Here is a 20,041-nt window from a genome sequence, read left to right as displayed (position 1 = left end):
ATAGTTTTAGAGCGGCTGTCCCTCTGTAGTTTTTTTAAAGCAGCTCTCTGTATAATAGTTTTAGAGTGGCTGTCCCTCTGTAGTTTTTTTAAAGCAGCTCTCTGTATAATAGTTTTAGAGCGGCTGTCCCTCTGTAGCTTTTTTAAAGCAGCTCTCTGTATAATAGTTTTAGAGCGGCTCTCCCTCTGTAGCTTTTTTAAAGCAGCTCTCTGTATAATAGTTTTAGAGCGGCTCTCCCTTTGTAGCTTTTTTAAAGCAGCTCTCTGTATAATAGTTTTAGAGCAGCTCTCCGTCTGTAGCTTTTTTAAAGCAGCTCTCTGTATAATAGTTTTAGAGCGGCTCTCCGTCTGAAGGTTTTTTAAAGCGCTCTCTATAGCATTTTTAGAGCGGCTCTCAGTCTGTGGCTGTTTTTAAAGCGGCTTAGCGGCAGGTTTAGGGCGGCTCTCTGTATAGCAGGTTTAGGGCGGCTCTCTGTGTAGCAGGTTTAGGGCGGCTCTCTGTGTAGCAGGTTTAGGGCGGCTCTCTGTATAGCAGGTTTAGGGCGGCTCTCTGTATAGCAGGTTTAGGGCGGCTCTCTGTATAGCAGGTTTAGGGCGGCTCTCTGTATAGCAGGTTTAGGGCGGCTCTCTGTATAGCAGGTTTAGGGCGGCTCTCTGTGTAGCAGGTTTAGGGCGGCTCTCTGTGTAGCAGGTTTAGGGCGGCTCTCTGTATAGCAGGTTTAGGGCGGCTCTCTGTATAGCAGGTTTAGGGCGGCTCTCTGTATAGCAGGTTTAGGGCGGCTCTCTGTATAGCAGGTTTAGGGCGGCTCTCTGTATAGCAGGTTTAGGGCGGCTCTCTGTATAGCAGGTTTAGGGCGGCTCTCTGTATAGCAGGTTTAGGGCGGCTCTCTGTGTAGCAGGTTTAGGGCGGCTCTCTGTATAGCAGGTTTAGGGCGGCTCTCTGTGTAGCAGGTTTAGGGCGGCTCTCTGTATAGCAGGTTTAGGGCGGCTCTCTGTATAGCAGGTTTAGGGCGGCTCTCTGTGTAGCAGGTTTAGGGCGGCTCTCTGTATAGCAGGTTTAGGGCGGCTCTCTGTGTAGCAGGTTTAGGGCGGCTCTCTGTGTAGCAGGTTTAGGGCGGCTCTCTGTGTAGCAGGTTTAGGGCGGCTCTCTGTGTAGCAGGTTTAGGGCGGCTCTCTGTGTAGCAGGTTTAGGGCGGCTCTCTGTATAGCAGGTTTAGGGCGGCTCTCTGTGTAGCAGGTTTAGGGCGGCTCTCTGTGTAGCAGGTTTAGGGCGGCTCTCTGTGTAGCAGGTTTAGGGCGGCTCTCTGTGTAGCAGGTTTAGGGCGGCTCTCTGTGTAGCAGGTTTAGGGCGGCTCTCTGTGTAGCAGGTTTAGGGCGGCTCTCTGTGTAGCAGGTTTAGGGCGGCTCTCTGTGTAGCAGGTTTAGGGCGGCTCTCTGTGTAGCAGGTTTAGAGCAGCTGTCTGTATTCTGGCTGTCCCAGACTAAGATGACTGTGCTTCCAGAATTTGGTGGAACAGTTGAGACAGGTTCGGTGAACCAGGGATCGGTTACATTTCTGGGAAAATAGTGAAGATTTTGGGGTGTGTGTGTGTGTGTGTGTGTTTGAGGTTGTCATAATAACTAGGTTGGTGGTTTAGAGCAGAGTTTATATTAGCTGCTTACCAGCACCATTAAAACACACACACACTTATACTGAGAGTGTCATGATGTCAGTACTGCAACAGATTCCATACATCATGATTCACTTTTCTGAGGTTTTTCCAAAAAAATTTTCATGACTTTTTGGTTTTCTCTATGAGCTCATAATGTGAGGAATGCAGCAGACAGATGGTTCCAGTGAGGGTGAGGGCATGGAAAGGGTGAGGGGGAAGATAAGGGAGTGGGAGAGGGCGGGGTAGAGGGTGAGGGCTGGAGAGAGGATATCGTACCCGCGCATCGTACCCGTGCACCGTACGAGCATATCCAGCGCATTGTACCAGCATGTGAATATCAGCTTTCCCAAAATCCTCCCAATGTGTGCCATCTCCTCTCGTCCAGTCGACACAAATTTTGTCGCATTTTCCAATAAAAAGCGCATACGTCTAATAGGACGTTTCTGATGGAGAAGCCGTGGCCGGGTCCCGTGTTAGATTCGAACCCTGAAGCAGAGCTTTTCTAATGAACGCTGTGGTAAACCAGACGCTTTTCCCAGCATCATTACACAGACGGATTTTTTTTGCCGCGTAAAAGCATTAAGCAAAATGTATTAGCTTTCTTTTTTTTTTTTTTTTTTTTTTTTGATGGATGTTCAGTGCTATGTGGATACATTAAGGCTTTTCTCTTCTTCCTGCAGATCTCCCAGCTGTGCTGAAAGGAAACCTGCTGTGGAAGAGAAGTGCACTTCAGTTTGTGTGAGTAAAAACAAGCCAGAACCTCTCTCATGATCACACAATGTTTAGGTGATTAGGATTCTGCTATTGTGATGTGTACACACACACACACACACACTCACATGGGTATATATATATATATATATATATATATACACAGCGAGTAGAGCAATTTATGCAGCTTGAAGATGAGCGTGTGTGTAAGAAAGAGAGAGAGAGATTGTGTGTGTGTGTGTGTTTGAAAGGGAGAGAGTGTGTGTGTGTGTGTGAGAGAGAGAGAGAGAGATTTGTGTGTGTGTGTTTGAAAGGGAGAGAGTGTGTGTGTGTGTGAGAGAGAGAGAGAGATTGTGTGTGTGTTTGAAAGGGAGAGAGTGTGTGTGTGTGTGTGTGAGAGAGAGAGAGAGAGAGAGAGAGAGAGATTTGTGTGTGTGTGTTTGAAAGGGAGAGAGTGTGTGTGTGTGTGTGTGTGTGTGTGTGTGTGAGAGAGAGAGAGAGATTGTGTGTGTGTTTGAAAGGGAGAGAGTGTGTGTGTGTGTGAGAGAGAGAGAGAGAGATTTGTGTGTGTGTGTTTGAAAGGGAGTGTGTGTGTGTGTGAGAGAGAGAGAGAGAGAGATTGTGTGTGTTTGAAAGGGAGAGAGTGTGTGTGTGTGTGTGTTTGAGAGCAAGAGAGAGAGATTGTGTGTGTGCTTGAAAGGGAGAGTGTGTGTGTGTGTGTGTTTGAGAGCAAGAGAGTGTGTGTGTGTGTTTGAGAGAGGAGAGAGTGTGTGTTTGTGTGTGTGTGTGTGTCTTTCATCTCAGTTCGCTGAGTGTGCATGATTATCCTCTGATGCTGTCTGAAGCCAAAGAATTTCTAGACTTCTGACCGAGCTGTGACTGCTCCTCTATGCTCACACATCTTCAGAGAAACCGTCACACTGACCGCAAAGACGGCCACACAGCCTCGGACAAAGCCGTCATGATTCATTCCAAACGTCCTGCTCACATCAACCGTTCACCGCATTCTGTTTATCACAGAAAGCCGACGGTTTCATTCGGCCGAGTAACAAAAATGCGATGTTTAGGTGGGATAATGAATGAATGAAGCCTGACTGATTTGGAGAGCTGTAACCTATCCAGTACTGCAGATCCTGACTCAAAAAATCAAACGGTCACAGTGTCAGAAGTTTAACATGGTGCTAGCAATAACAAAAAGACAAGAGAAAAGTCCACTGGACACCATTGAACTCTCGAGATTCTGGTTAGTGGGTCGCGTTCCTCTTTTTACGATCTTTCTGGCTAAATGTTCCGTGTTTTTGATCCATGCTCACATTCTAGCTGAACACATTTTTGGAAAAGATGCAGCCCTTCCTTCCTGTTCATCTTCATCTGATGTGTGGTTCATGTTGCCTCTTTGCATCCGAGGCATTTTGTAAAGCAGTTTATTGCCACTGTTTTTTGTTGTTCGTCCACTAGCTTTATACGTTTATCAGCGATTGTAAGAAAGCAGAATTTAAACTCCAATACGACATCGACGCTGTTTACCTCCAGCGTACTGAATATCAAACTTCAGATACCTTTTCGAAGCATCAGTTGATTATCCAGCGCTCTCAGGAAAAAATGGAGGCCAGCGGGTAGTCTAGGAGATGCAGAACACACACACACACACACACACACAATGCAACAGGAAGTAAGCACGAAACCATGGCAGCAAATCCAGTATACATGTCTCGCACCACGTTCTGTGTTCATCTCAAGGCCACAAACACACCTTCAGTCCAGAGAGAGAGAGAAAGAGAGAGAGCGAGCGTGTGTGCACGAGAGAGAGAGAGAGAGAGAGAGAGAGAGAGAGATGACATACATGCAGTATGAGGCTCAGGCATGTCACATTAATCACAACACATATAGTTTATCAACAAACTCTCAACCCACCCCATCACCGAAGAAGCTGAACTTCATAACTCACTGACAGGGTGGATAAGTTGAAGCTGAACTGTGTGTGTGTGTGTGTGTGTGTGTGCTCTTTGTGTTTGCTCAGTCTTCTGAATCTGGAGCTGAGCCTCTCATCATCATGGCTCTTATGATCTCTCTCTATGACACACACACACACACACAGGAGACGGGAGACAAGCGAGAAGAGAGAGAGGTTGCTAACGAATATCACTGGAATCTGTCAGATGCTCTGCTGATGCACAGAGATCCTTGGTTATAGGAGACTACACACACACACACACACACACACACGAAAAAGGCTTTGAACTCAGCAGAGTGTCTCGTTATCCACTGCTTTCGAGTGCCTCCTCTCTTAAGTTTGCTCGTGCAGCGCTACGTATCCTCACCGAATGATCATCGCAGCAGAGAATGCGATGGTGCGCTTGATTCTTAGCGAGAGCTGAAGCAGCGCCACGAAAGTGCATTTCTTTTTGCCTGTGTGTGCGTGCGTGTGTGTGTGTGTGTCTGTATGCGTGTGTATTTGTGAGTGTGTGTTTTGCTGTCATGGGTTTTGTTGAATAGTTGACAATACAGCGTTTGCCGTGGGCCTGAAGAATGCCAGGGTGGAAGAGCCGAGCCAAGTCTAGTATTTTTAATATAATGTTTTGGAGATCTAGTCAAACTCACTCTCTCTCTCTCTGTCTCTCTCTCTCTCTCTCTCTCTTTCTCTCTCAATCTAGTCATACACTCTCTCTCTCTCTCTCTTTCTCTCTTTCTCTCTCAATCTAGTCATATACTCTCTCTCTCTCTCTCTCTCTCTCTCTCTCTCTCTCTCTCTTTCTCTCTCAATCTAGTCATACACATTTCTTTCTTTCTTTCTTTCTTTCTTTCTTTCTTTCTTTCTTTCTTTCTCTCTCTCTCTCTCTCTCTCTCTCTCTCTCTGTCGTTACCTACCACGTTGTATAAATAACTTCATTTTCTCGTCTGTTCTGACTGATGAACTGAAAGCTCAGACTGCAAATGGCTTGTTGGCGCTCGTGGCTCCTAACAAACAGCTTCCGTCTGAGAAAAGCCTCGTTCCCCCGCACTCTATCTACAGACCTCATTTGCAGCATGCACAGGAAACATGAGCTCTGTTCGCAAAACTCTACAGAATGAAGTTTACGGAATGTGTAAACATCCGTGGTGGTGGTGGTGGTGTAATCTGGATAATGATATCCACCCAGTTTGTGTATAGAGTTGTGTTTTCCATGAATCTACCACCTGAAGCAGGACAGTATTCAGACTGGAGAGTGTGTAAATGAACCAGTTTGTTTGCGTAAATTCAGTTATTATTGTGTCTTGTGGACTAGAAAGGGTAGCTTGGTGGTTAAGGTGTTGGACTGATAGGAAGGTTTTGAGTTTGAATCCCAGGTCCACTAAGCTGCCACTGCTGGGCCCCTGAGCAAGGCCCTCAGTTGCTCAGGTGTATAAAATGTGATAAAAATGTAAGTTGCTCTGAATAAGAACATCTGTCAAATGCCAGAGATGTAAACGTGTGTTATATATGTGAAATTTGAGGTTTATTTGAGGCAGAACCCTCTTTTACGGTGTATGTGAACTTATGTAAACTGTTAAAATATGTATGCAGGTCATTTCTAACCCTGAGACTGTGAGAAGGTCCAGTTCCTCCAGTTGATTTTGTAGTAGATCGCAGACATTTGTTTACATTTGCATGTTGCAAGAGCATGCACCATGGATGGATTGATGGATGGATGGATGGATGGATGGATGGATTGATGGATGGATGGATAGATGGATGGATAAATGCAAGAGCATGCACCATAGATAGATGGATGGATGGGTTAGCACCTACCAGAAGTGCAAATAATAGAAACATTTGAAAAACCAAGACCTAAGACCAAGATGGTGGTGCGTGTACTACACAAGGCTCAGCGTCTCCCCAGATTTTGTGATTTTTACTAAATGTTTGTATAAAGGTAGTGTGTATAATTTTAGGGTGTGTGTGCACTAACTAGGATTATTCTTTCATTTGGAAGCTGGATGGGGAAGGAACCCAGAGAAGGTGTTTCCAGGATCCACCACAGTCGAGTTGAATCAGGATGCTTTCACAATAAAGTTGAGCCTGAATCAGCACAGATTTGGTCTGAATGCGAAAGCATTAACGTGAAAGACATCATGTAGAGCAGGAAGCTCAGCGTAGTACCGAACCTGAGACTACGTGTAGGAGGAGGTGTGGGTTTGATTTCGCTGGAACTGTGCCATGATTCACGTGAACGCAGCTCTGCACTCGTTCAGGAAGTAAAGTGACCTGCGTTTGTGTTTTAGTTGATGATGACCTCATTCGTCATTCGAAAAATATCTTGAGTCATGATGACGGAAGATGATTGCACACTCACCGGGGTTCGATAGAATCAAGTCTGACACCAGAGCAACACTTCAGGTGGACAGGAACGATCACACTCGGGTTCAGACCACAGCAAACGTCTGCGGTGTGAAAACCACCTGAATTGTTACACTGCAGAAACCTGTTGCATACGACGACACACTGAATCTTCAGCATCGCAGCAGGTCCATACTGGCTCGCTAATTATCATCACGCTCCAGCTGGCGGTTTCTGGAGCTGGCAAGAAGTTAACATTCGAGCGTTCTGTAATAATGAGGCTTTGCTTTAGTCCACATTCTGGATCCTGGTTCATATGGACGAGCAGTGTATATCTGCATGAATACACAACGAGCAACAAAGCAGCTAACGGCTGCATCAATGCACGATTTTAAACTAATAACCCAAACCATCGGCTCACGTTAACCGGTTTTATATCAGTAAGCCCAAAACAACCAGAGTGAAGCACAACATGTTTAACAAACAGACTGAAAGCACAGATCTAGTCCAATTACATATCTAATCAACATTCAGAAAGTCGTTTGTTTACTTATTTATTTTGCTAATTAATGCAGACTTTCCTTAACATTTAAAAAAAACAAGCAGCAGTTAATACGTTAGGCGAGTTTTCTTTTTATTACTTATTGTTTATTAACGCTGAAGTTCCTGGTCTGTTAATGCGAATTAATGCGGTGCATCATGTTAGCAAAGGGAGACGTAACACACAGGGCTGCGCATTAAATCTCCACAGAGAGCAAAGAGAAAACAGTTTAAATCATTAACGAGTCTCTGTGGGAAAAGCCGTCAGTCAGTAATGCGGCAGTATGGATTTAGGATTTATTCTTCTTGTAAAAGCGGACATGGTGGTGGTGTCTGGTGTCGTGTGGTGGTGGTGTCTGGAATCTGGTGTGTTTAAATGATCACTTTTAACAACACGCTTATTAGAGCATTCTGATTTCTGACCCGATGTGTATTTTTACAGATGTGGTGTTAGCTGAAATAGTGCACGAGGATGAGATTTGGGATAAATCTGGTGTTCTTCAGTGTTGGAGATGTTTGGTATTTTTGTTTGGTTTGTCTTTCTACTGTTCCAGCATATTCAACTAATTTCCTTTGCTGGCGTTTAGCAGACGTACTCATCCAGAGCGATGTACAAAAGCGCTCTATCAATAAATACATAACAGTGGTTCACTAGGTCACAGACTTGGCCTAAAACTGTGTGAAATATAGCACAACATTTTTTAAATACATAAAACAAACAGGGAAAATAAGAGCTAAGTGTTTCAGGAAGAGGTATAGGTCTTCATCTGTCGTTTGAAGACTGCCAGTGACTCAGCTGTTTGGACATCGAGGGGAGTTTCATTCCACCACCTTGGTGCCAGAACAGAAAAGAGTCTTGATGTATAGTTACATACAGATCTACTAGCGCTTCTTGATAGTGGGACCAGTCACACAGTGCTAGTAGATCTGAGGGAGCGAGGTGCAGATCATGGTCCTTCTGATATACGATTATCAGAAAACTTCCCCTGGAAACTGATTTCAGCCTTGAAGCTCCTTGTTTTCTGCCGGGTCAGCCTCAGCGTGAGGTTCATCTCTGCACATTCTTGCATGTGGGAACCGACCATGAGATCATTAACATGCCTTAACATCGTATACATTCACATAAAATGTGTTACTGCTTCATTTCAGCCCTCCTTAGAACTGAAACCTTCTACAAAGTTCGAATTTTAAAGGGCTGCCAGAGGGCACGCTGCTGCTGCTGCTGCAAGAATGCAGGCTAAAATACAGCTCACATGGTGTTATGTTAAGTGCGTGTTCTCTGTAAAGTGCCACGTCGATGGTCATAAGAACATGCTGGAAGCTAACTGGGCTGCTTCTAATGATTGTGTGAATAAATACAGAGACTTCCCCTTTTTCCCTGTTGTCTTTTTTGCTTTGATGACAGCGACGTCGTAACTCATCATCTTAAACATCCAACTTGTTCTTCTCTGCTCTGGACCTCAAACACAAGTTCTCCAAGTGACTTCATATCCAAAATGGCTGCTCACGAGAAGCAAAAAAGCAGCACTTCTCTTCTTGCCTTGAAACGAGGATTTACTTTAGTAAATGTACTTTAGTTTAGTAAACGTACAGACACATCCGCACGTGAAATCTGTAACGCTGACTCGACACTACACTGTGTTGAAGGATGTCAGTATGCAGTTAGCTGGCTAGCTTGTTACAAACTTCAGACAAACCTGGAGGACTTTGTAGCTCGGAAGATCAAAAAAAAAAAAAGACGGAATTCCGAGCTCCGACTCCGAGACGAATGCAGCGTGAATTGCCTGATGCTCGATGTCATTGTGCAAATGTCGCAGTAATGAAGCCGTCTGCTGAAGTTCATTCATTTGGGTTCTTGGACGCCCTCGTTTTTCTATGCTGTGACTGACTGACTGCTTAAACGAGTCACACAATTCTGCTTTCTGCCGAAAAGAAGCTCCTGTGTGTGTGTGTGTGTGTGTGTGTCAGTCGCCCGGGAATGTGGTTCGACTCGCGCCTTTCATCTTTGCATCACTCAGCTCTTTTCTCTTATCCAGATGCCAGACGGCTCTGCTGTCAAGACTTAATTCAGGCCTGGAGGGATAAAAGAGTGTGTGTGTGTGTGTGTGTGTTGGTCCAAAAGAGAATATACTGATTGAGTTCAGTTCTCAGTGGTAGGGACATCTACACAATCCACTGGCTAACTTCTCATTGCTACAGAAACTCAGTTTTTGTCACCGTTTATTTACCGCTAGTGCCGGGACACCCCCTCGACTCCGCTAGCTCTGATCTACGTCTTCTTTCATAACCTAAAAGACCAGAGACAAAGGACAATTTCAAAGCGAATCGCATACATAATAGACGCAAGAGACGATCGGGAAAGAAGAAAAGAACCAACCAGAGAGCAGGAATAATACAAATAAATTCAAAATCGAGTTGAAACACAGAAGCTAATGACAAGATGTCATGACTGGATTAAAAACGGCCGATCCCGGTGTGGGAGAGTCAGATGATATGCTCCGCCCTCTTTCTAGGTCTAACAGACCTTCAGTTCAATTCCGTTTTATATGCAGAGCCTTTTTAATAACGGACGTTTGTCAGAAATCAGGATATAAATTATAAGTATATAAATTTATCTGGAGTCAGAGGTGAGGGGGGGGGGTGTGAGGAAAAATTCCCAGAGATGATATGAGGAAGAAACCTTGAAAGGATCCAGACTCAAAAGGGAACCTCATCCTCGACTGGGTGATACCGGAGTGTGTGATTTATAAACCATTTCCTTTCTATACGCTATATGGTTAAAAAGTGCAACTGTGTCACCAGGAAATTTTAACACGAAGTCTGTCTTTTAAATGTGTGTTATGATTTATTATGGCATTCTCTACAGCTATACACCAGCACATGCTCCCATGAGTGTGTTGATCATCTAAGTTCTAAGTTCTCCATCGTGCTTATGTCTAGAAGGAGAGGTGAAAGTGTTTGCAGGAACAGAACCAGCAGCTGATTCGATTGTGGAAACCGAGTGAAGATCGCTGCATGAGCAAATAGTCTAATGTGGGATGAAGATGCACCTCGTTTTCATAGTCAGGGCACTGATTAGGGTGTCGGATGTTTTAAAGGCGCTCTCGCACTCGATTGCATAATCCTTCCAGTGCACTAATAAATAAATAAATAAATATAAATGCAAAAAGATGCTCCCTGCAAAAACCAGGTTGCTTTGATGTTCACTGTGTTTTTCTTCAATAGCTTCATTTATGCTTGGAGTATTTTTAAAGAGCTTATACTTTAGTAGAAAGATGGACCGGACGTGGTGGTGGTGGTGGTGGTGTTCGTGTTCCTGCCATCGTCATTGGCAACCAGTTCAGCTTGTTTCTTTCACACTCAGAAGCTGAACAGATCTGTTAGTCTCTGTAGATTTGGGCCTCCTTTTATCAGCAGGAGAATACTAGTGGGTTTTTTATTGTTTTTTTTCCACCATTGAACACACAATCAAAGCAAGTGTGTGAGAACAGGATTGATGTCTGGGCAGAAAAATCACTTTCACTGTGTTCAGAGAGGAGGAGGATATCTCACGTCTGATGATGCGTATACTGGAAATACTGAAATATTTAAACATAAAAATAACATTTTTGGCTAAAATGATAGCTAAAATTAAGCTAGATACAGGAAGAAGACTGACTTGAAGACTTTTATTGTTGTTGTTTTTGTTTGTTTGTTGTTGTTTGTTGGGTTTTTTTTTGTTTAAGTTAACAACCTACCTTGTCTGCATTTTTTTTTGTAATTATTTTTTTTAAATTATTTTTGTTTTTGTTTGTTGCTTTCCTCTTTTTGTGTGTGGTGTTTTTTTTTGTTTTTTGTTTTTTTTAAAGCAACAACCTACCATGTGTGCATTTTTATTTTTATTTTTTATTTTTTATTTTTTACATTTGTAATATTTTTTTTTGTTTTTGTTTGTTGCTTACCCCCCATTTTTTTAAAAAAAAATACAAACCTTTTCTGTGTGGTGTTCTTTTTGTTTAGTTTTTTTTTTACATTTTTAATATTTTAAACTCTTATTTTGGTTTGTTTGTTACGGTTAATTGTACCGTTATAGAAGCTAGTGTGTCTGAGACTTGGCCTGTCATTTTGGGTGTAATAATTATTATACATCCAGTACGCAGTTTCAGGTGAGTTCCGGTCGGGGTGTACGTAGATTAGCTGCAGGAAATCCCTGGTGTCTGAGCGCACTGACACCAGAGTAGTTCTTTGTGTAAACACTGTTTTGTGATCAGCGAATAGCTCGTGTCATCACACTTTTTTCAAATTAAAATATACGCAGCCAGACAAACACAGCTGTCTGTCTGAGTCCGACACGCGATACATATATCATGTGTCGACCCGAAACCAGTGTTCAGGCTTCCTAGCTTCTTCTCTCTCTGGACTCTCCGGACTTTTGCTTAACTGCAGATGATTATACTGGAGCTGCATGTCCACACCCTAATTATTGGCTCAGTCAAGTTTGATGCCCGTGTTAATCCCATTTCCAGAAGTCTTTTGCGGTAGAAGGAGACCTTACACTCTACTGCTTATCTCTCCCTACCACTTGCAGCTTTCAGCCTGAACACACACACACACACACACTCAGACTGCCAAGCAGACTCTTACTGATCTCCTCACCCTGCTATAAAACCCTTCCTTATCAGTCTCTGTGCCGAAGCCTTCGTGTTCCTGAAGGAAAAAAGAAAAGGAGAAATATGAGATGGAGATCTCTTTTGAGATGTCATCTTTCGACCAGTCGGATATTATCATAACAGATCGTGGTTGTAATGCACACGAGATGCAAGAGAGCGATCTGAGCGAGTCAAGGTGCGTCCCAAATCTCCTACTTCGTGTTGTAGTGCGAGTCGTGTGTTCACTCTGATGAGAAGAAACGCACTTCAAGAACAACTTATTCAGCTGAATTGAATGATACGTGGAAGCAAACGAATGAATAAATAAATAAAATGTTGCCGTGCAAAAAATCCTTGCAAGAATCTCAGCACATGACTGGCAAAGATTGATTGAGAGATCTGTATCAGTTTGTGGTGGGGGGTTTTTTGTCCCCGTACTAACAAAAAGGAATTAAAATGTCGTATAGAACTGAGCCATGTTTGTGCTGTGAGTGGAAGAAAACTGGTTATTATGTGTAGGTAATAATGGAAATTATTTTAACAGCTCGTAGTTAAAAACAAGAACAGATTGTAGTAAAGAGGGAGTGCGTTAGAGTGAGGCAGAGAGAGTTGGAGGCCGTGAGGGAGGGAGAGAGTGTTAGAGAGAGAAGGAAGGAGAATGAGAGTATTGGAAAGATGGAGAGAGAAAGAGACAGAATAGGAGGGAGAAAGAGTGAGTTGGAGTGGGAGATAGATAGAGACAGAAAGGGAGGAAGGGAGAGCATATGTTAGAGAGAGGGAGAGTGTGAGAAGGACAAACGGGTGGAGAGAGAGAGACAGAGAGGGTTAGTGTGAGAAAGACGGATGGAGAGAGAGACAGAGTTAGAGTGTGTGAGAAAGACAGACAGATTAAGAGAGACAGAGTGTGAGAGAGAGACTGTTAGAATAGGAGGGAGAAAGAGAGTGGGAGAGGGAGAGTGATGGACAGGGAGAGTGTGTAAGAGAGACAGAAAGACAGACAGAGGGAGAGTGTATTAGAGAGGGAGTGTGTGTGAGAGAGAGACAGATGGAGAGAGAGAGTTAGACAGGAGGGAGAAAGCGTGAGTGTGTTTGAGAGAGACAGTTAGAGAGTGTATTAGAGAGGGAGAGGGTTTGAGAGAAAGATGGAGAGAAAGACAGTCAGAGAGGAAGGGAGAGAGAGTGAGTGTTTGGGGGGATGAGAGAATATGTGAGGGAGAGAGAAAGTTAGAGAGAGACTATTAGAGAGGGTTTGAGAGAGCTGGAAAGATAGAGAGGAAGGGAGAGAGTGTTAGACAGAATTGGAGGGAGACTGCGTGTTGGGGGAGGGGGGAGCGAGAGAGAGAGATGTTGATGTGTGTCACAGAATCATGTTGAAGCCGTTGGTCTAGCTGAAGGCTAGTAAACTCTCTTCAGTGTGCAGAAAAACCTCAACATGCATAGGAAAATAAGAGCTTCCTCTGTGTGTGTGTGTGTGTGTGTGTGTCTTCGAGCATCCTGGACAGTGACACAGACCTCAGCAGCGATCTACACTGAGTGTGCTGTAGCATTTCTTCCACTGCTTATTAGTGTTTATTGAACACACACTGCAAACTGGAATTCACTCTGGATGTGACACGTGAGCGACACGTCTGTTCATACAAGCAGCTGAGTGTAACGTCGTGTAAACACCAGCGACAGGAAGAGCAGCAGTGTGTCAGGGCACCGTGTTTCTCTGACCACGAGACTGGATAGCTTTTAATGGTCGAAGTCTAACAAGTCCTGACTCAATCCTGATTATTTTCACAAGTAAAAATTCAAAGGTGAACGTTTTTTGCTATTTACAATTTTTCAATAAATAAATAGAAAATAAATGTTCGCTAGTAAAAAATTTAGATTTCTTAAGTGAAAAAAATGAAATTTGTATCATTAATTCATGAACATAAATGTGATTTTCTCTAGGAACAGATTTACTGATCACTAAACTTCAGTGAACTGCAAATTAAAATTTTTTTTTACAAGTAAAAATACAAATTACAAAAATTAAAAAATTTTTTAAAAAATTTACAAATAAAAAAAAATAAGTAGAAAAGTAAAGAAAATAAGTAGAAATTTTGATGTCAAGAATTGCATTGGGAAAGAAAAAACTCCAAGGTCTCTCTCTCTCTCTCTCTCTCTCTCTGTACTCACATCATTGACTAATCTCTCAATCCCTCATCTCCCATCTCCCTCTCTCTTTCCTTCTAACCCTCAGAGCAGTTACTGCCTTCGTGATGCTAAAGCCACGTACCGTATGATAATCACAGGGAAATTAACCCACAGGAGAACGTCATTAAAGAAGCGGCGTCTCCGAGTGTTTCTGTCACCCATCAGGAGAAACCAGGCTCACGGGAAAAACTGGAGCTTTTCACAAGATTTTTTTCTTCTTCTTCTTTTAAGATGGCAAGCACATGCAATAAGTGAACAGAGATGTTTCTACATCGGACATCTCTCTGAACGTGTGTGTGTGAGAGAGAGAGAGAGAGAGAGAGAGATATGAAGGGGTCAGTGTTGATGTGCCAGGAGTTGTGAGTGAATTACTATTGCATAATCAGATTAATATGTAGAATCTACACCTGGAGATATCAAGGATAACACACACACACACACTGCTGAGTGACTGCAGTAGCCCTGTAAGTTGTTCCTCTCTCACAGCATGAGCAGCTGTAGCTGGCAGGCTTAGACAGAATGGCAGGGTGTGTGTGTGTGTGTGTGTGTGTGACCTGCTGCTTCAGTGGTGCTCTCTAATTAGATGTTTGTGTAAACTGCCTTGTATTTAATGTCTAGGTGTTTGTAAGTAAAAAAGGCTGGATGATCGAGGTGGTGTTAGTCATTGTGTCACTGTGTGTGTGTGTGTGTGTGTTGCCAGACCTAGTTATTTTCAATCCTGAGCTTTTTTTCTAATTCTGTTGTTGCATCTGTGAAAGCGAGCTGATCGAGTGGCTCGGAATTCAAGAGAGGATTTTTTGATATTTCCCCTTTTGTGAGGAATCGAACTTTGGTGGTCAACCACACACTCACGTCCAATTCACTCCTAATTATAACAGTTAGCCAATCAGAATCTTCCAAATATCATTTTCTGGAATCTAAAGAGACCCGGAACTTGTGTATGAACGTAAACTTTTCACTCTGATGTAGGGATGTGAATAAAGTGAAATAAATCTAATCTAAAAAGGAAAGTTTTAAAGTGAGCTCTGATGGAGACGCAGTAATTGATTTACAAGAAGAAAAGTATGCTTACGTGAGATGAGATCTGTTTATCTTGGATGTGGGGTACTTTCGCTTAGTCAGAGCGTCAGACCGACGGCAGAAGGTCGGGACTTCAGAGCAGATTTGATTGATTAAGGATGAGCCAAGAGTGTCCGACACACATGTAAATTGACCAGTCGTGGTTTTTGTTCAGCGTCTTACACGACCACACCCAGTAGGACATGAAGTGAATTGCTGTTTAGACTTGAAATGAAGAGTTTGTAAATTAAAAGTTGGTCAGTAAGAGACTAATTATCCATATACACAGATCAGGCATAACATTATGAGCACTGACCAGTGAAGTGAATAACTTCACAAGTGAAGTGAACATTTTCTCCTCAAAGTTGATGTGTTAGAAGCAGGAAAAATGGACAAGTGTAAGGAATTTGAGCGAGTTTGACAAGGGCCAAATTGTGATGGCTAGACCACTGGATCAGAGCATCTCCAAAACTGTAGCTCTTGTGGGGTGTTCCCGGTCTGCAGTGGTCAGTATCTATCAAAAGTGGTCCAAGGAAGGAACAGTGATGAACCGGAGACAGGGTTGTGGACGGCTCATTGATGCACATGGGGAGTGAAGGCTGGCCCGTGTGATCCGATCCAACAGACAAGCTACTGTTGCTCAAATTGCTGAAGAAGTTAATGCTGGTCCGGCGGAGACAGTGTCATGCTTTGGACAATGTTCTGCTGGGAATCCTTGGGTTCTGCCATCCATGTGGATGTTACTTTGACACGTACCACCTACCTAAGCATTGCTGCAGACCATGTACACCCTTTCATGGAAACTGTATTTCCTGATGGATGTGGCCTCTTTCAGCAGGATAATGCGCCGTACCACAAAGCAGAAATGCTTCAGGAATGGTTTGATGAGCACAATCGGATATGTTATGTAATATATAATAGTATGTAATCAGAAGATTCCTTCAAGCTTTAACATGAAGCCTGTTTTGTTAAAGTCGCTTTCCTGATCGCTGATGGAGAGTTGAGGTTGTGAAAAATGTCGTAAATTTTGGAGTTGGCTATTTGTGTGCGTGTGTGTATGAAAGAGGGGGAGAGAGAGAGAGAGAGAGAACGAGTTTCGTCTACCACTTTTCAGTTCTACAATCCAGTTGTTATGGTTACACAGGAGGGAAGTCAGGAGGGAAGGAATTATGGCATCTCATTTTACTGAAATCAGCTTTCACTCCCAGACTGGCGTACTCAGCCCCGGTGATGCAGGCCGTGTCCTCAACACAACGTCTGTTGACCGAGATACCGAGTTGATGGTCTTTATGAATAATAAAAGTGTTGTTTATACACCACCACCAGGCATGTGACACCCGGAGAGCGCAGCGTGCTTCCATGTGGCTCAGCACCATGCAGCATTCCACAAACTTTTTTTTTCTTTCTTTCTATCCCAGCGTTCCAGTCAGGTGATTTTTTTTTTTCAGGCCTTCTGTCTAATCAGAGCCAAATTTCTGTCATCTTCACTGCAGAACACGAACATAAGTCGAGGTGAGGGATGACTAAAATGACTCGACTTACTTCGGAAAAGAATAAATCGTAATAAATTCGACTGAACTTACACCTGAACTGCTGATTCCTCTTGAACTGGACTTTATCTCGTACACACTTGCTTCACTGCATTCTGGACAGAAGCAAAGCAGGGTCTTGGGGGTCATTGATCAGGAGGAGAAAAACTCAACACTCAAGGCTCTGCTTACGTAGTGGGAAAAGGGGCGGGGCTACCAGGCGCTGACGTTAGTGTTACTACACTTGTAAAATGTGTACACTAGAGTGCATAGTGTGTCATTTAGGACACATGTTGCTGTATAGCTTTCGGTTAGTCCAGATTGTTGCTAGCGATGGATGCAACATTGACGCAAATGAAGCAACTGATTCGGTCCACAAAACAGTGATGCATCTAAAGAAACTCCGCCAACCCAAGAGGCGCGTTACAGGATCTAGCAGGACAGAGTACATTTTTATCGGTTCTGCTCCCTTCCTTGTACAACTGTCATATTTTTACTTACATCAACCTCGCAGCCTCATTTCTATTTACATCACACCCCCAACGTCAAATTCCCAATTTGCTGCTGCCTGTCAATCACACTTCCTCCCAAAATACAGCATGTCTGTCTTCAGCCAGAATGTGTCTCAGGTTTTTCTCTCTCTCTCTCTCTCTCTCTCTCTCTCTCGCAGCCTGTCAGTCTTCAGCTCTATGATTCTCACGCTCACAAAATGTGGAGATACGGTGGACGTTATCAGAACATCTCAGAATACATTAAACCTGAGGCGTGCATGCGAGGGTGTTGTGGCATGTTACTGCATCCGGCTCTATGAAATAGCTCCATTAGTGTCTGAGCTGCGTCTCAGTAACCCACTACACAACAGCGCCACAGTGTTCCTACAGGACGTGGCAGAGAAACATTCATCAGAATGCTTTAAGGAGCTCGGCGGACGCTTGTGCACACGCACACATGGCCTCGTGTCATCGTCCGTACACGTTGTTTGTCGTTCAGCAGATGTTGGTGTTTGTCAGCGTGGCCCACGTGTCGGTGTGGGTGCGAGGCAAGAGTCTGTAGTAGCATCCAGGAATAAATGCTGGTGTAGCACTCATCCACTAAGACTTGACTAAGCTTTGTGTTTAGTAACTGCATGAGATAAAAGCTAGAGAGAGGGAAAACTGCTCTTCACCAGATTGAAGGCTAGGAATTACTTCTGCTGGCAAAAGAACTTCTTGATAAGTTTTATATTGAACACACACACACATATGCATACACTTTTTCTTTAACCCTAAGCTTTATATGAAGACCACTTTATTTGTTGCATGGATGAGAGTGTGTGATCCACCATGTGGGCTCTGTTTTCATCTCTCTCTCTCTCTCTCTCTCTCTCTCTCTCTCTCTCTCTTTCTCTCTCTCTCACACATCTTTCTGTCTCTGTTCTCTCTCTACCATCTTTCTCTCTCTCTCTCTCTCTCTCTCTCACACACACATCTTTCTGTCTCTGTTCTCTCTCTACCATCTTTCTCTCTCTTCTTTCTCCTCTCTCCCTCCCTCCCTCCCTCCCTCCCCCCTCTCTCTCCTCTCTCCCTCCCTCCCTCCCCCCTCTCTCTCCCTCATCTCTCTCTCTCTCTCTCTCTCTCTCTCAGCTAGATGACTACTCTTCACTGGTGTCTGGCCCCTGGCTTTGCTCCAGACACACAGCAGTGTAGATTAAGGGGTGTGACCTTTCTGCCTCTCAAACCTGAGGAATTCCAAACTCCCTGAGCGCTGTTTCCAGTTTTTAGTAACATTTAATAATAAAAATAATAGAGCGTCTGTTTTTGCTCAGGGACTTGGCCTTGGTGTAGCGTGTGGAATTTCCTGTTGCCCTTCTGTCCCTTTCTAAAGTCTCTGAAAGTTTTTTAGAAATGCGGAGGATTCAGACGAGCCCAGGGAACATTTCAGACTTGGGGTTGAACATATTGTCGTACTTCATATTTTCTCTAATCTGGAGAATCTGAGTATAGATTTGTTTCTTATAGTTTGCAGGTATTTCCGCTTGTGCAATAGTGTCATTTCCTTTAACGACATAAATATAACGTCTCACTTACTTCAGATGTGTGAAGTGGATGTGGAGTGATGTGGAATGACATCATTGTAACCCATTTAAAACTGAGGGCTGTGTTGTTTTCTGTTGATGCTGTGAGCATCCACGTTAATTTGACATCACTTGGTGAACTGTGTTGAGAAGAACATCCCGACTCGAGATATCGTAATCTTGGGGTTTTCCTGGTCAGAGTTGGGATTTGTCAGTGCAGCATTAAGAGACACTCAGCTAATGTATTATATATGGCGCGTGTATTTTGTGTGGTGTGTATGTGGTTAAAGCAGCTGTACATACTCTGACAGAGTAAACAATACACACCTTGTTTTCTCTCTCTCTCTCTCTCTCTCTCTCTCTCTCTTCACACTTCAAAATCTGAATTGGAAAAAATCATTATAAACTTAAGAGGCCCCACGAACACAGCAACAGTGTTGAAGAATCAATACGATTCAAATGAATCCTCCTTCTCCCTTCATCTAAACTTTAAGTCCAGAAAGTTCAGTAACACAGCAATGGAATGTTGCTTCTGAGTCTGTAAATGGTTTTAACAGCAGCTCGAACTCACAGCTACCCCAATCTCTCTCTCTTTCTCTCTCTCTCTCTCTCTCTCTGTCTCTGTCCATCTGTCCATCTGCCTGCCTGCCTTTTTACCTTTTTCCAATTTTTACCATCTCTCTGTCTGTCTCTATTCCTTTATCTGTCTGTCTGTCTGTATGTCTCTTTCTATGTATTTTTGTGTGTGAGTCTGTCTGTCTCTCTCTCTCTTCCTCATTTTACCATCTCTCTGTCTGTCTCTCTGTCTGTCTGTCCCTTTATCTGTCTGTCTGTTTGGCTCTTTCTTTGTCTTTTTCTGTGTACGTCTGTCTGTCTTTCCCTTCATCTCTGTCTGTCTCTCTATTTGTCTATCTGTCTGTGTCTTTTTCTCTGTCTCACTCTCTCTTTCTCTCTGTCTGTCTGCCTGCCTGCCCCCCCCCCCTCTCTCTCTCTCTCTCTCTCTCTGTCTTTGTCTGTATGTCTCTCTCACACATACACACACACACACACACACACACATACACAATAAGTATGGTTTTAAGTAAGAGGACACAACAATAGTTCTCAAAAAAAAAAAAACCCACCAACACCCTCCCACCATTCCATGTCCCCAGTAAACTCCATATCCAGTTTCCCGCCAGGCCTTTCAGCACCATGGCCCTCGCCACTCTGGCATCCGTGTGACCTCCATCATTCATGCACCTGGAATGCAGTTTGGGTTTGTACAGTCTGCACTTTTCAGTCACAGTAGATGACACTGGCCTTTTGGGGAATTGGGTTCTTCTTGGTCCTCTCTCTTCACTAATCTGCAGTGTTTTTCGGCTCCTGTGGCGGTTGGAGCGAGAATAG

The 20,041-nt window shown here is 43.6% G+C and overlaps 1 protein-coding gene across 2 annotated transcripts in view; it reads left to right on the top strand.

Moving 5' to 3' along the window:
- peak1 (pseudopodium-enriched atypical kinase 1) overlaps positions 1-20,041 on the top strand; it is a 71,140-nt gene that overhangs the window by 30,036 nt on the left and 21,063 nt on the right. For both annotated transcript variants that reach the window (XM_058407847.1, XM_058407848.1), the window contains exon 2: positions 2,332-2,389. The gene's annotated coding sequence lies outside the window, so the exon portion shown is untranslated. The remainder of the gene's footprint in view (positions 1-2,331; positions 2,390-20,041) is intronic.

This window comes from Hemibagrus wyckioides, linkage group LG14 (assembly GCF_019097595.1).
Source record: "Hemibagrus wyckioides isolate EC202008001 linkage group LG14, SWU_Hwy_1.0, whole genome shotgun sequence".
Taxonomy (NCBI): Eukaryota; Metazoa; Chordata; class Actinopteri; order Siluriformes; family Bagridae; genus Hemibagrus; species Hemibagrus wyckioides.
This window is presented reverse-complemented; position numbering and strand designations above follow the sequence as displayed.